General features: G+C 36.6%; 1 long non-coding RNA gene across 1 annotated transcript in view; it reads right to left on the bottom strand.

Annotated features, from left to right (window-relative positions):
* The window catches only part of LOC126427260 (uncharacterized), a 46,766-nt gene extending 35,084 nt beyond the window's left edge, over window positions 1-11,682 (bottom strand). Inside the window, exon 1 of the long non-coding RNA XR_007576613.1 lies at window positions 11,570-11,682. This is a non-coding gene — a long non-coding RNA (uncharacterized LOC126427260). The remainder of the gene's footprint in view (window positions 1-11,569) is intronic.
* Window positions 11,683-13,835: the final 2,153 nt, after the last annotated feature.

Here is a 13,835-nt window from a genome sequence, read left to right as displayed (position 1 = left end):
TCCAATTTACTTTCTTCGTATCTGTTGATGTTACGTGATCTAAAGGGTTGTAGAGGTGGTTATGAAATTGCAGTGGTGTAGCCGATGTATTTATATGAGTGATTGCTTTGTGTATTTTTTTCTAGTTTCTGCTTGTTCTATGAAGAATTTTCTTAAATTGTCTACCTGTCCATAATGTAGGTTTTTTATGTCGATAAATCCCCTTCCTTTCTGCTTAATGTGAATCTTTCTGTTGCTGAATGTATGTGATGTATTCTGTATTTGTGGCATTGTGAACGTGTAAGTGTATTGAGTGCTTCTAGGTCTGTGTTACTCCATTTCACTACTCCAAATGAGTAGGTCAATATTGGTATAGCGTAAGTATTTATAGCTTTTGTCTTGTTTCTTGCTGTCAATTCTGTTTTCAGTATTTTTGTTAGTCTTTGTCTATATTTTTCTTTTAGTTCTTCTTTAATATTTGTATTATCTATTCCTATTTTTTGTCTGTATCCTAGATATTTATAGGCATCCGTTTTTTCCATCGCTTCTATGCAGTCGCTGTGGTTATCCAATATGTAATCTTCTTGTTTAGTGTGTTTTCCCTTGACTATGCTATTTTTCTTACATTTGTCTGTTCCAAAAGCCATCCTTATATCATTGCTGAATCCTTCTGTTATCTTTAGTAATTGGTTGAGTTGTTGATTTGTTGCTGCCAGTAGTTTTAGATCATCCATGTATAGCAAATGTGTGATTCTGTGTGGGTATGTTCCAGTAATATTGTATCCATAATTTGTATTATTTAGCATGTTGGATAGTGGGTTCAGAGCAAGGCAGAACCAGAAAGGACTTAATGAGTCTCCTTGGTATATTCCACGCTTAATCTGTATTGGCTGTGATGTGATATTATTTGAATTTGTTTGGATATTAAGTGTGGTTTTCCAATTTTTCATTACTATGTTCAGGAACTGTATCAATTTAGGATCTACTTTGTATATTTCCAATATTTGTAGTAACCATGAGTGGGGTACACTATCAAAAGCTTTTTGGTAATCAATGTATGCATAGTGTAGCGACCTTTGTTTAGTTTTAGCTTGATATGTCACCTCTGCATCTATTATCAGTTGCTCTTTACATCCTCGTGCTCCTTTGCAACAGCCTTTTTGTTCTTCATTTATAATTTTGTTCTGTGTTGTATGTGTCATTAATTTCTGTTTAATGACTGAAGTTAATATTTTGTATATTGTTGGTAGGCATGTTATGGGGCGATATTTAGCTGGGTTTGCTGTGTCTGCTTGATCTTTAGGTTTCAGATATGTTATTCCGTGTGTAAGTGTATCAGGGAATGTGTATGGGTCTGCAATGTAACTGTTAAATAATTTAGTTAGATGTGAATGTGTTGAGGTGAACTTCTTTAACCAGAAATTTGCTATTTTATCATTTCCAGGGGCTTTCCAATTGTGAGTAGAATTAATTGCTTGGGTGACTTCATGTTGCAAAATTATCACTTCAGGCATTTGTGGTATCATCTTGTATGTGTCTGTTTCTGCTTGTATCCATCGTGCATGCCTGTTATGTTGTACCGGGTTTGACCATATGTTGCTCCAGAAGTGTTCCATGTCTGTTATGTTTGGTGGATTGTTTATTTTAATGTGTGTGTTATCTATTGTCTGGTAAAATTTCTTTTGGTTTGTGTTGAATGTTTGGTTTTGTTTCCTTCTATTTTCACTTTTTTTGTATCTTCTAAGTCGTTTGGCCAATGCTCTTAATTTCTGCTTCTTTTCATCTAGTTGCTCTATCGCTTCTTGTTGTGAGTTTTTACCTAACCTTTTTCGTTTTTCTTATAAATTGTGTTAGCTGTCCGATGTCTTTTCTCAGTTTTTCTATTCTGGTCTATAGCCTGTGTTGCCATGCTGGTTTTGTGGGTTTCTTCTGTGTGTTGGTTGGTTCTGATCTCTGCCTAGTGTGTATATTTAGTGTAGTGAGTGCTCCTATATAAACCAGTAGTTGTAACTCTTCCATAGTTGTGTTTTCATTTATTTTGTTGTGTATGATTGTGTTGATAGTTGTTATTGTTGCTTCGAGTTGTGGGTTATTTGGTGGTCTATGCAAGAATGGTCTAATGTCTGTATTTGTGTCTTTGTATTCTATATATGTCAGCTGAAATTTTTCTTCTATATCTAACATGTGTGTCACTTCGTGTTCTATTTGTGCTTGTTCTGGTGGCTGTCTTAAGATTTTGTTTCCTCTGATTGTTTAATTGATGCGTGTTGTTCTTTGTTTGTTTGCTCTAGGATGTTTGAGCCCATTACTGTATTTTCTTCCTCTTCTGATTGCACATTATTTTGTTCTAGTATTTGTTGTACTTGTTGTTTGATGTTTTCTAATTCTGACTGGGGTATCCTGTTATTTTTGATTATTACACGGATCTGATCAGCTAGTCGTTCTGTTAAAATTTTAATTCTGGGTATCTGGTAATAAATGTTGTGTATACTTGTGATCTGTATCCAGTTGTGTTGGTTCCTAACTTTGTTGCTTGGTAATAACAGAACATGAGGTGTCTGTTAACTTCATCTGACCATCTCATCCTCTGTCTTTGTTTTTCTTCTAGAGTGGTTGCAGGAAGCATGTACTGCAAAACACCTCTATTTGGATTTAAATCATTTTCTGTGTGGCTAGCAGTGTCGTTACCATTGTGGGCGGGCATAGGGTTCAAGTGTCGTCCCCGACCATGACAGGGCTTGTCCGAGGCTTCATTAGTTCTGTCCTGAACCAACTAACCACACTAAAAGGGGGGTTAGCCCTATTAGTGGTTTGTTCTTTTCGTCACCTTTTATGATTGGCAGAACATACTGGGCCTCCACGGGGTTTATTATTATTTGTTTCATTCTTTTCTTTCTTAAAATGAGTTTCAAACCATCTAGATTAAGGTCTGTGACTCCATTCATTAGTGTTGCTGTATGGAACTTTGAAGATGCAGATGCTCCAAACAATTTATTACTTGGTGTAGAGCAGCCACATTACGCTGCAGACAAGCACAATTAAATTTCAACTCTGCCTGTCTGCAACTTAACACGTCTTCTTCACGTTAGGTAGTAATGTCTTTTTCTCCATTGCTGATATTCCTACCTGCAGTTTCCATTGTTTCTTTTATTGTTTAATGTGTTTGTCAGACCAATAAGAATTATTGGTCGCACCAGTTAACATTATCAATATGTTGTATACATCATTTATACTGATAAATGTTATTTCCACATTATTTAAACAATGTGTGCACAATTCCTAATACGTCATGAATTTAGCGGAACTATTTGTATTACTCAGTTTCACAGAAAACTTAAGTTGTTCTCAGGAACTGGCAAAGAAAGTTTCATTTTTGTCACACCCATAATTAAGAGGTATAATCTGTACACATTACATATCAGTGATTGTCAGTTCTTTGGGAGGTAGAACTGCTCAATGTTCATCAATACTGCGTATTAAATGGAATACATGTGATTCATTATTCAAAGCCTATCCTTGGAAGCCTGTTCACCTTTCACAACCACAAGAGTGCTGATTTTGAGAATGAAAATGTTAGGAAATAATGCCCATTCCTACCCCACGTTAAGTATGTCTAAATTAAACATAGAATAACACTGTAGGAGAGTTTAGGACTTGGAAAGAGAGTATTTACTGTAAAAAAAACAACAAGCATAACAGAGGATGATGATCGGTTTGTGAGCCGAACAACTGCGCAGTCATCAGCGCCCGTACAAAGCCCCACTTTTTACACAGTCCAATCTAGCCTCTGTCACGAATGATGATGATGATGATGATGATGATGATGATGATGACAACACAAACACCCAGTGCCCGTGCTGAGAAAAATCACCAACCCGGCGAGGAATTGAACCTGGAACCCCGTGATCCAGAGGCAGCAATGCTAGCCACAGCGTAACACGTGATTTCTGTAAACAAATATTCAACCACTAGTAATTTTCAGCATTGAGCAGACTAGTTAACATTTACAACAGAAGAAGAAGAAAAAATGATTTTGATAGAGAAACACTTACCAAGGACCTATACAGGACAGCTTTCAATAAACTTCCTCCAGTAATAAATAACATCAATGCATTATGTTCAATTACGAAAGAGTTGAAAAATATGCTAATATATAACAGTTCAGTTCATGTGACATTGAGCAATACACTAGTTATTCACAATGACATGTCTGCCACTTTGCTCAAGAATATGTATGACATGTTTATTATTTTTTTTTCACAGAAAGGATATTTCTGTAGCAGCTTCTTTGTTTTATTTGTGTCAGTATGTTCAAGTAGTCAGCAAGCTATTGAAATGAGACTGGATAAAGGACGTAATTAAAGACATTCCTTTTTTTCCATATGATATTACCTATATTTTGAGTATGCTATCTTAGTAGTTGTGTGTTTTGTGAGGTATTAAATACAATTCCTACCAGTCCTCACTAGCAACGCCAGAATATGAGGGGTAAAGAGAAGTTAGTACATCTATTAGACGAATACATAAGGGGGGGGGGAGGGGGGGGGAGGGGAGCCAAACCCACACTAAGACAAAACCCTGTGATTGCAGGGTCTGGTGAGACAGTGACTTTAGTCAAACTCAGAATGCAGGCAGAAGGTTTAAAGCAAATTAAATTGACATGTTCCCAGTTGATTTTGTAATAATAGAGGGATAGTTGAAATCAACTTGCTTTGTTAGACACTTGAGGGGGGGGGGGGGGTCAAAAATAAAGTAAATGAGTTGATAATTTACAATATAAGGAACACACACATTGAGTTGCAGACAAACACAACTAAAATATTGCTACACACAACTTTTGGCCAAGGCATTCTAGTCCGTGTGTGTGTGTGTGTGTGTGTGTGTGTGTGTGTGTGTGTGTGTGTGTGTCCTATTCTGAAGAAGGCCTTGGCTGAAAGCTAAATAGGTCTATGTAACTTGTCTTTTCATTTTATCTGTCTGCAACCCAATGTGTCATCTTTACAGTGAAAATCAATCTATCCTCTTCCTTATTCTGTTGACATTTCAACCTGGAGTTTCCACTGTTTGAGTTGTTAATTTGTTTGCAATGCCTTAGCAGTCGTAATGAAACTGATGTCATTTGTCTGCCTGATCACCAAATATGGACAGGGGCTTAATGTACATGGTTATAAATTAGTTGCACACTCATTTAAGTACAATACGGACAGAGGAGCAGTCATTATATATGTAAAAAACGTGTAAATGCGAAACACTGGCCTATGTAGATTCTGTAAAAGATCAGGATACAGAATCGTGTGCTTTTGAGTTAATATGAGGGACACGTAATTGTAGTTACGATGGTTACAGTATATAGGTCTCCCACAGATAACTGTTGGAATTATGATGGTTTAGTGTGCTGTCTGTCAGACAGAAAGAAGGGATTATTAATGACGAACTTAATGTACGTTTCTTGAAGGACCTGACAGGAAAAGACGTCCAGAGGTGCTACCAGTCACATATAAATGGGTCACCCGAAGTTTACGGTAACGAACGACTACTTTAATGTTTAACCCGTGATGTGACTCCGCTGTGTTGTGTTACAGACCTGAAACGGCTTGCAGAGGGTGTGCTGGAGTGTCCACTGTGGGGTCTTTAGTTCTGTAAACTGTTTGTTAGTGCTGTGTGTGACTCCCACGACTTCTCGAGTGCTGTTTGTGAGAATAAAATAGGAATAGTTTGTGGCAGTTTGCTGAAATGTTATTTTGACGTTGACAATCACGGACAATAGATTCCTTTTCAGGTTTGAGATGATCAGCATGTGTGTTGTTTATGGTCGGATATTTAATTTACTGTTTCATTTTTTGTCGGTTACGAATATGACAACAAAGTTCACGAGTAAGTCCCTGCATGGCACACTGGGGGCCACAACTAAATTCCTAGGGTTCAGTTTAATCGCCAAGTATGACAAATGGGTACATCTGTGGAGAAGGCGTGAGACTGACAACCAGTATGTGTAACAGTGTTGGCACGATGACATCTGGTTTGAAAAGTCTAATGTGACCATTTGAAAGATTGTGTTAATGACTTATTATTTTTGTTACTGCAAGATTGCTATATTTGCGTGTCGGCTGACTTAGGTCGATAAGTATGTTTCCGTGGTTTCATTTTTTACTGTAGTACGTACGGTATGTGTTTTTGTGTGTATATCCGTGTGTTTATTACATATCGAAACTGGTGTTAAAGCAGCGTTCGTTAGTTTCGAGTTACTCGGATCATTTTGCGCAATAAATCGCAATGGTGTGGAATGAGTCATTTTCCATTCACCCCCCAAATTAATTTATATTTATGGTTACATGCTGCACATTTCTAGTTAAAAAAAAAGTGCAGATGTGAGTTACTATTTGGTTTTACTTTGTTGTCTGTCAGACACTTTGTATCACGGGGTACATGATCAACAATTTTTGCTGCAGTATTGTCCACCCTTTTTTGTACTAAAGACAATCTTAACGAACGTCATTTTTCCTTCTGGTATTGTAATTATGTACATATTCTTCCTTTCGAACTGTAGTGGATTATTTACAACAAACTTCACGAGGAAATGAATATACTGGGAAGCAGTAGTCAGAATGCCCAACTCCTTAAACAGACGAGTTACCCAGAACAATATTCCACGACATTATCGAATTAAAACGTGTAAAGTACGTCGACCTACCGATTTGTCTTTTCCCTCGATTTGCAATGACTAAGTTCAAATGTAGTTCGACAAACTTGTTTTAGCAGTTCCAAAATGGGCTTTTTACCAGTTTAAATTCCCATCAATATGGTCACTTAAGGATTTTGAAGTTTCCACCCCATTTATCATTTCCTCACCATAAGTTACAGTTATCACTGATGTAGAAGCCCTACACGTGCAGTAATGCGTATGTTGTGTCTTTAAAATTGAGGCCGAGAGCATTTACAGACAACCCTTCAATGATAGTATTAAGAACTTTGTTTACCATTTCTTCTGTTTCTATATGGATGCTTTGATTGATTACAATACTTGTGTCATCTGCAAAAAGAACTGATTCTGTTTGTTGTATTGCTAAATGAAATATCGTTTACATACATCAGAAACAATAATAGACCTGAGCCTTAGGGAACCCCGTATGTGATTCCTCCCCAGTCAGAATGCTGATCCTAGAGTACATTTCTCGGATTATTAGGTACAACTTTCTGTATTCTTTTGTTAGACATGAAGACATTATCCACTGGTCGGCTATACTATCAATCCCGCAAAACTTCAAATTATCTACGAGATTTTATTATTTAATGCTTGTAAAATCTGACGACTGAACATGTAAATGGCATTCTCAGTAGACCAGCTCTTTTGAAACCCTAAACTACGATTTGCTGAGTATATTATTGTTACTAAGGTGAGATACTATTCCAGAATATTTTTTAAAGAACATATTCGCCAGTGACTGTAGAAGTTATTTCTTTCACTATTGCAATTTTGGCCTTTGGGCCATTTTTAAGTGATAATGCAAAAGATTTTGCTTCAGCACATGTCAGACTTTAAAATCCTCCAACATATATACACATCACCAGAAATAGGCCTTTTCACTGTATAGACACAGCATAATCATTTAAAGTCTGACATGTGCTGGACCAAATCTTTTGCGTTACCACATGAAAATGGCCCAAAGCCCGAAATTGCAATGATGAAATAAATAATTTCTACAGTCGACAGCAAATATGATGTCCTTTAAAAAATTCTACAGGTCTTTGAACCCCAATAGTGAGAAGTTATCCCCTTCTCAAAATCTTTGGACAATGATGTCAGCAGGGTTACTGGTAATAATGTTGTACTGTGATTGATAGGCAACACGGAGCTTGTTTTACCCATGCTGGTGAGATCAGGTTTTTGATATTAGTTATATGCGTGAATTTTAGTTTTTTGCTATTGCAGACTTCGTGTTATATAGGGCAAGTGAAGTATTAGGGAATAGATTTTTTTTTTTATTTGGTGTGGTTTTGTGGTATCATGGATTTCGTTCAGGTGTATAGGTCCAGTGGAATTTGCAGTAGCAGGTTTTGAAGCAATGTATGGGTTGGTGGTATAGTGGAATTAATTTGAGCTTTATAGGTCAAGTTAAATTTCCAATACCAGTTTTTTTCCGAGTCTTTTTATTGTCGTTACGTTGATTACTGAAGATTTCATTTGCTCGATTTTTGTTTTACTATGTCTTCGTTATTGAGACTCTCACATATTTAGTTTGACCCCACCCAAAATCCTGTAACTTTCACTGATGTCTCGTTAGTTTCACGTTATTTCTTCAATTCGGTATTTTTCATATTATTTGTGTCTGTTCACATGTGTAAAAAGTGATGTCATGCTAGCCTTATTGGATAAGCTTGAAATTTTGGTGTACACCATCTTGATGATGAACTGCTTTGACCATATGGATAGCATATTCGAACAACAAGCAGCTGTTAAAGAGAGACATGTTCACCCAGTCATAAAAGGATAGTCAGATCATGATGCACAGTTCAAAACTCAAAGAAACCAATCAGGCTGAATAACAACATGATTACTGAAGATTTTAAAGAAAGCTTAAAAAATATTGATTCCGGTGAAGTTTACAATTAATCTAATGCTAACTCCAAATCCAAAATATTTCTTAATGAGACTGAATCCATTTTTATAGTTATTATCCTAAAATAATATTTAAAAGTAATAATGGAAAATTGTTAAAGAAACTTTGCATGATTACAAGTATCAAAGTATTCACAATAAAGAAAAGAACTTGTACAAAATAGATAGAACAAGTTGTTGTTGTTGTTGTTGTTGTTGTTGTTGTTGTTGTTGTTGCCTTCAGTCCAGAGACTGGATTGATGCAGCTCTCCATGCTACTCTATCCTGTGCAAGCTGCTTCATCTTCCAGTACCTACTGAAGCCTACATCCTTTTGAATCTGTTTAGTGTGTTCATCTCTTGGTCTCCCTCTATGAATTTTACCCTCCACGCTGCCCTCCAATGCTAAATTTGTGAACCCCTGATGCCTCAGAACATGTCCTACCAACCGATCCCTTCTTCTAGTCAAGTTGTCCCACAAATTCCTCTTCTCGCCAATTCTATTTAGTACCTACTCATTAGTTACATGATCTACCCATCTAATCTTCAGCATTCTTCTGTGGCACCACATTTCAAAAGCTTCTATTCTCTTCTTGTCTAAATTATTTATTGTCCATGTTTCACTTCCATACATGGCTACATTCCATAGCAATACTTTCAGCAAAAACTTCCTGACACTTAAATGTGTTAGATGTTAACAAATTTCTCTTCTTCGGAAACGCTTTTCTTGCCATTGCCAGTCTACATTTTATATCCTCTCTACTTTGACCATCACCAATTATTTTGCTCCCCAAACAGAAAAACTCCTTTACTACTTTAAGTGTCTCATTTCCTAATCTAATTCCCTCAGCATCACCCGATTTAATTGGACTACATACCATTATCCTCGTTTTACTTTTGTTGATGTTCATCATATATCCTCCTTTCAAGACACTCCATTCCGTTCAACTGATCTTCCAGGTCCCTTGCTGTCTCTGACAGTATTACAATGACATCGGAAAACCTCAAAGTTTTTATTTCTTCTCCATGGATTTTAATTCCTACTCCGAACTTTTCTTTTGTTTCCTTTACTGGTTGCTCAATAAACAGATTGAATAACATCCGGGATAGGCTACAACCCTGTCTCACTCCCTTCCCAACCACTGCTTTCCTTTCATGCCCCTCGACTCTTTGTAACTGCCATCTAGTTTCTGTACAAATTTTAAATAGCCTTTTGTTCACTGTATTTGATCCCTGCCACCTTCAGAATTTGAAAGAGAGTATTCCAGTCACCATTGTCAAAAGCTTTCCCTAAGTCTACAAATGCTAGAAATGTAGGTTTGCCTTTCCTTAATCTATCTTCTAAGAACAAGTTATCATCCAGAAATACTTTCATTTTATAAACAGTACAGTAACTTTAAGAAATGCACAAAAATCCAGGAGTATGTACATCTTGTCTGAAACTGACAGATCAGACAGTAAAATCAAATCAATATGGAATGTTAAAAGAGTGAGACCAAAAGAGGCCATAGATGACCTTATTTCTGTAAAAGATAAGGTGAGGATTGTAAATGATGGTTCATGTGCAACAGATTATACAAATAATTAAGTTTTACAAAAATAGATGAGAAAATTGGTGCAAATAGCTCAGAATAGAAAGCAAAACAGTACACTAATGAAACAATACAAAGAAATTCAGTAAAGTAAAAAATAATCTCATATACCCTATAAAATAAGGAAGATCATGATGACTCCAGAAAGTGAAAGTTGATATGGAGTGGATTATGTTTCCAATAAGACGCTAAAATAACGTTGCCCTCTAATACGAAAGAGTTCTTTGTCACTTAAGTAATGCATCATTAATTCAGGGTGTGTTCCCAGACAGATTGATATATGCCACCACTGGACTTCTCTACAGTGATGATGACTAAAACAAATGGCTGTAGCTTGTGTCCAATGTCACTCCTTACATCAGTTTCTAAAATCCTTAGGTTCTAAAATTCTGAAGTTATTTGGTGTGCATTTTGATGAAAACAATCAGGAAAAATTCAATCATGAACTATTTTTTTTTTTTTCTTTATCAACAATCCATCCGTGTTTGTAAAGATATTCACATGGGCAGCACTTTAAGAAAAAATGATCTGCATTGACCTTTATCATATCAACTTTGGTATATAACGGGATGAAATGTGCAGCTATTAAATACTTTTTCAGTCTACCTATGGAAATAAAATACCTGACATACAGCAGTAGTGTTATCATACAGATATTAAAGAGGTTTCCCTTAACAACTCCTATACTATCGAGAAATTCTTGAATATAACTAACCCATAATTTTTTACAGGAAAAAAACTGTAAATTAACAGAATGAAGGCACAAAAAATTTTTTTATCCTCTAGATATAATACAGGTTGCTTCTGTAAACACGTACCACAATATAACATTCATCGTGAATGCAATCTATAGAACAGGTACCTAACTGGTCACAATCCACGCAACTGCAAGTACAGCTCCACAAGAATACAAGTTAGTATCTGAAAACGAAATGTGTTCGCTCGTTTTTTCTTCTTTTTTACGAATGTGCCGAGAAACGTGTAAGATCCACTATGGCGTCTATTGATTGTGGATACATTACGAATCATACTGCAGCTTCAAATTAATCCCTGTAATTGCACTATAAAAACTCACCTTTTCGTTGAACTAGTCAATCATGGGTAAAACTCAGTGGATCCCGTTCACTCTATACATTTAACTTGCACACTCAGTAGCTTGATAATACGACTTCTTACATGTTATGCAAGAAAACAATTCTATCTTCTTCAAATGTGTACATTTGAAGTGCAATACTAGAAACAAACCAGTTAACCTCAAAATTGTTACGCAATTCCATCCCAAATAGATTCCCTTTCTCGTTTTACGAGTGATGGCAACATGAAGTTTGGCATCTATCCCGTTCTTACTGAAATTATGTTATAACTACTGATTTGTTTAAAAAATTCACCAATACACAGCGTACCTTCCTTTTACAAATTAGTCTGCAACTACAATTCAACAGATGCCCACGAAGCCATGTATCGCTACTCGCTAGTCAGCTGTTTCGGTGGGCAAGGCTGCTCCCGCGTTGCAGTGGAGGATACATTACTAGTGCAATCACTGACATCAGTGGGGTCATCTTTGAAAAGTGTATAGATTTGTTGTGGTATTCGTGTGTTCTTGTGGTTTTTTAAACGAGCGTTTAACGTGCTTATTTCGAAGGAAAATGCAGATCAAAAGGTAAGATCTTGCACCTTCAGCGCAAATTCTTTATTCATTTGCCATACGTGTGAGCTATGGAGGGGCGTAGCTCACATCGTATTCCAGATGTCACTTCACATTGCAGTTTTCTCGCCAAATTGTAAGTTCCATGGAAAAAGAAGAATGTCGAAGTAAACATAATCACTCAGCATTGAGTATTAGTTCACACAGTGTAGTATTTACATTGCATTGTCACATTCTTATTGTCTTTGCTGAATGATACTTATTTCGAATTCTAACCTTACTTTTTCCCTGTATGAAAAAGCGTTCATTAGAGGCTTACAGAGAACGACAGACGGCGATTTTCAAATTTTTCAGGACGAGAGTAATCTTATGACAGATAACACGTGGAGAGGGTAGCCGTAATCTTATCACCGATCGCTCGCTTGGGATTACAGCAAGTAGTTGTACGACGTTATCTCTAGTTGTATTTTGCTATCGGTAGTGGAAAAGTTGAGTGTGTGTAAAAACAGTTTTGTGCCGAACAGTCTTTGGAACCAATAAAAATATCTGTAAGTATTTTTTTATGTTTGTGACAGATGTCAAAATTTCTCATTAGTTTTATTGTAGTATGCATATTGTGTGGTCTTTGACAAGTAGTTAAGCTGCATTATTCTTGCACCAAATTATTCCGGAAGCGGGATAAATTGCGCATCTTGAGAGCATAAAATAGCTATTCGCATCGTCGACTGCGTGTATTAATAGTTACTTGCACATACATGTTTGTACAGTTCACAATTTCTTTAGTAACAGTTATTGTTGTTCAGGAATGTATATGGTTCCTTTTTTCGAAATGAGCGTGTGTTTTGTGCGGTGTGTGATGGCCTTGACATAAATTGTGCCTGCGGACGCATACGACTTAATCGATTTCACTTAGAATGCCTGATTACCATGGAACTTGGTCGTTGATTGCTCAACAACATTTTAGTAGATCAGCGTGCCTTGCGACAATTTTTAAGACATTGCGGCAATTTTCTACAGAACTCTGGTGTTTGTTTTCAGAAAAGAACCTTTTATTCAAAATGTAATCGACACACATTAAGAATCGAGCCATTCCGTTGCTAAGTCATGTTTCCCATCATGAAAACAAGACGTTTTTAAAATGTTTTACTTCGGTATGATCTTACAGCGGAAGTAGTTTGTTTTGAAGTTGTCAACAAATAAAGTGAAATCAACATTAAAGATCCGTTGGAGGCTATTGAAACAATTGCCCGAATTGTTTTTATCAGATGTATGTCGTGCTTGTGTCGAATCCGCCTAAGTGAGCAAGGTGGACCAAGTAAAAAAATTACGTACAGGAGTTGTTCTTCAGTATGAAGGACTTCTTCCTGCCTTCTCAGTATATATTTATTTCATTTGCGCTATTGTTCTTGCTTACAACATTTAGCAGAAAAGTATCGCTCATGTCAGATGTATTATAGAAATAATGTAAACATATATGAGAGACACACACACAAAGCACGAAAGGATTAGGCGGTATAGGGCAAAAACTCTGCCATTGTCGTATCAGTGGAACCATTCCAGCATTCATCGTAACAGCATGGGAAAACCCAGGACGATCGTATGGGTTTTGAACCCCACTCCTCCAGAAAACACGCCCGCTTCATAATTTGGACTTAAACATGAAACTTTGTTCTATTAAACGTCTTTAAAAAATGTAAACACATTAACACTGCATCTATCACCGGTGAAAAGTACAAACACATGAATACAGAAACACCTGCCAATACTCCTGTGTAGCCATCACTAAATCGTAAAAACATCCCTTTTCCTGGGAGGTGTGTAGCATTGCATTTGAAACAGCAAACCAACAGCTGAAACATTCTTGTGGAAAGGCGAATACTGCGTTCTTTCGATCTGCTCTTGATTTTGTTTCCCTGTAACGTATCATTAATAAGTCCAAAACAAAAAGTTTATTATCTTTTGAATCTTTGTGTGGTATGTAACTGGATCTGTGATAAATAATCGTCAGGTGAAATTTCTAGGTT

Source organism: Schistocerca serialis, chromosome 11, assembly GCF_023864345.2.
Source record: "Schistocerca serialis cubense isolate TAMUIC-IGC-003099 chromosome 11, iqSchSeri2.2, whole genome shotgun sequence".
NCBI classification, from domain to species: Eukaryota; Metazoa; Arthropoda; class Insecta; order Orthoptera; family Acrididae; genus Schistocerca; species Schistocerca serialis.
Note: the sequence above shows the minus strand (reverse complement) of the source record. Positions and strands in the feature narration are given on the sequence as shown.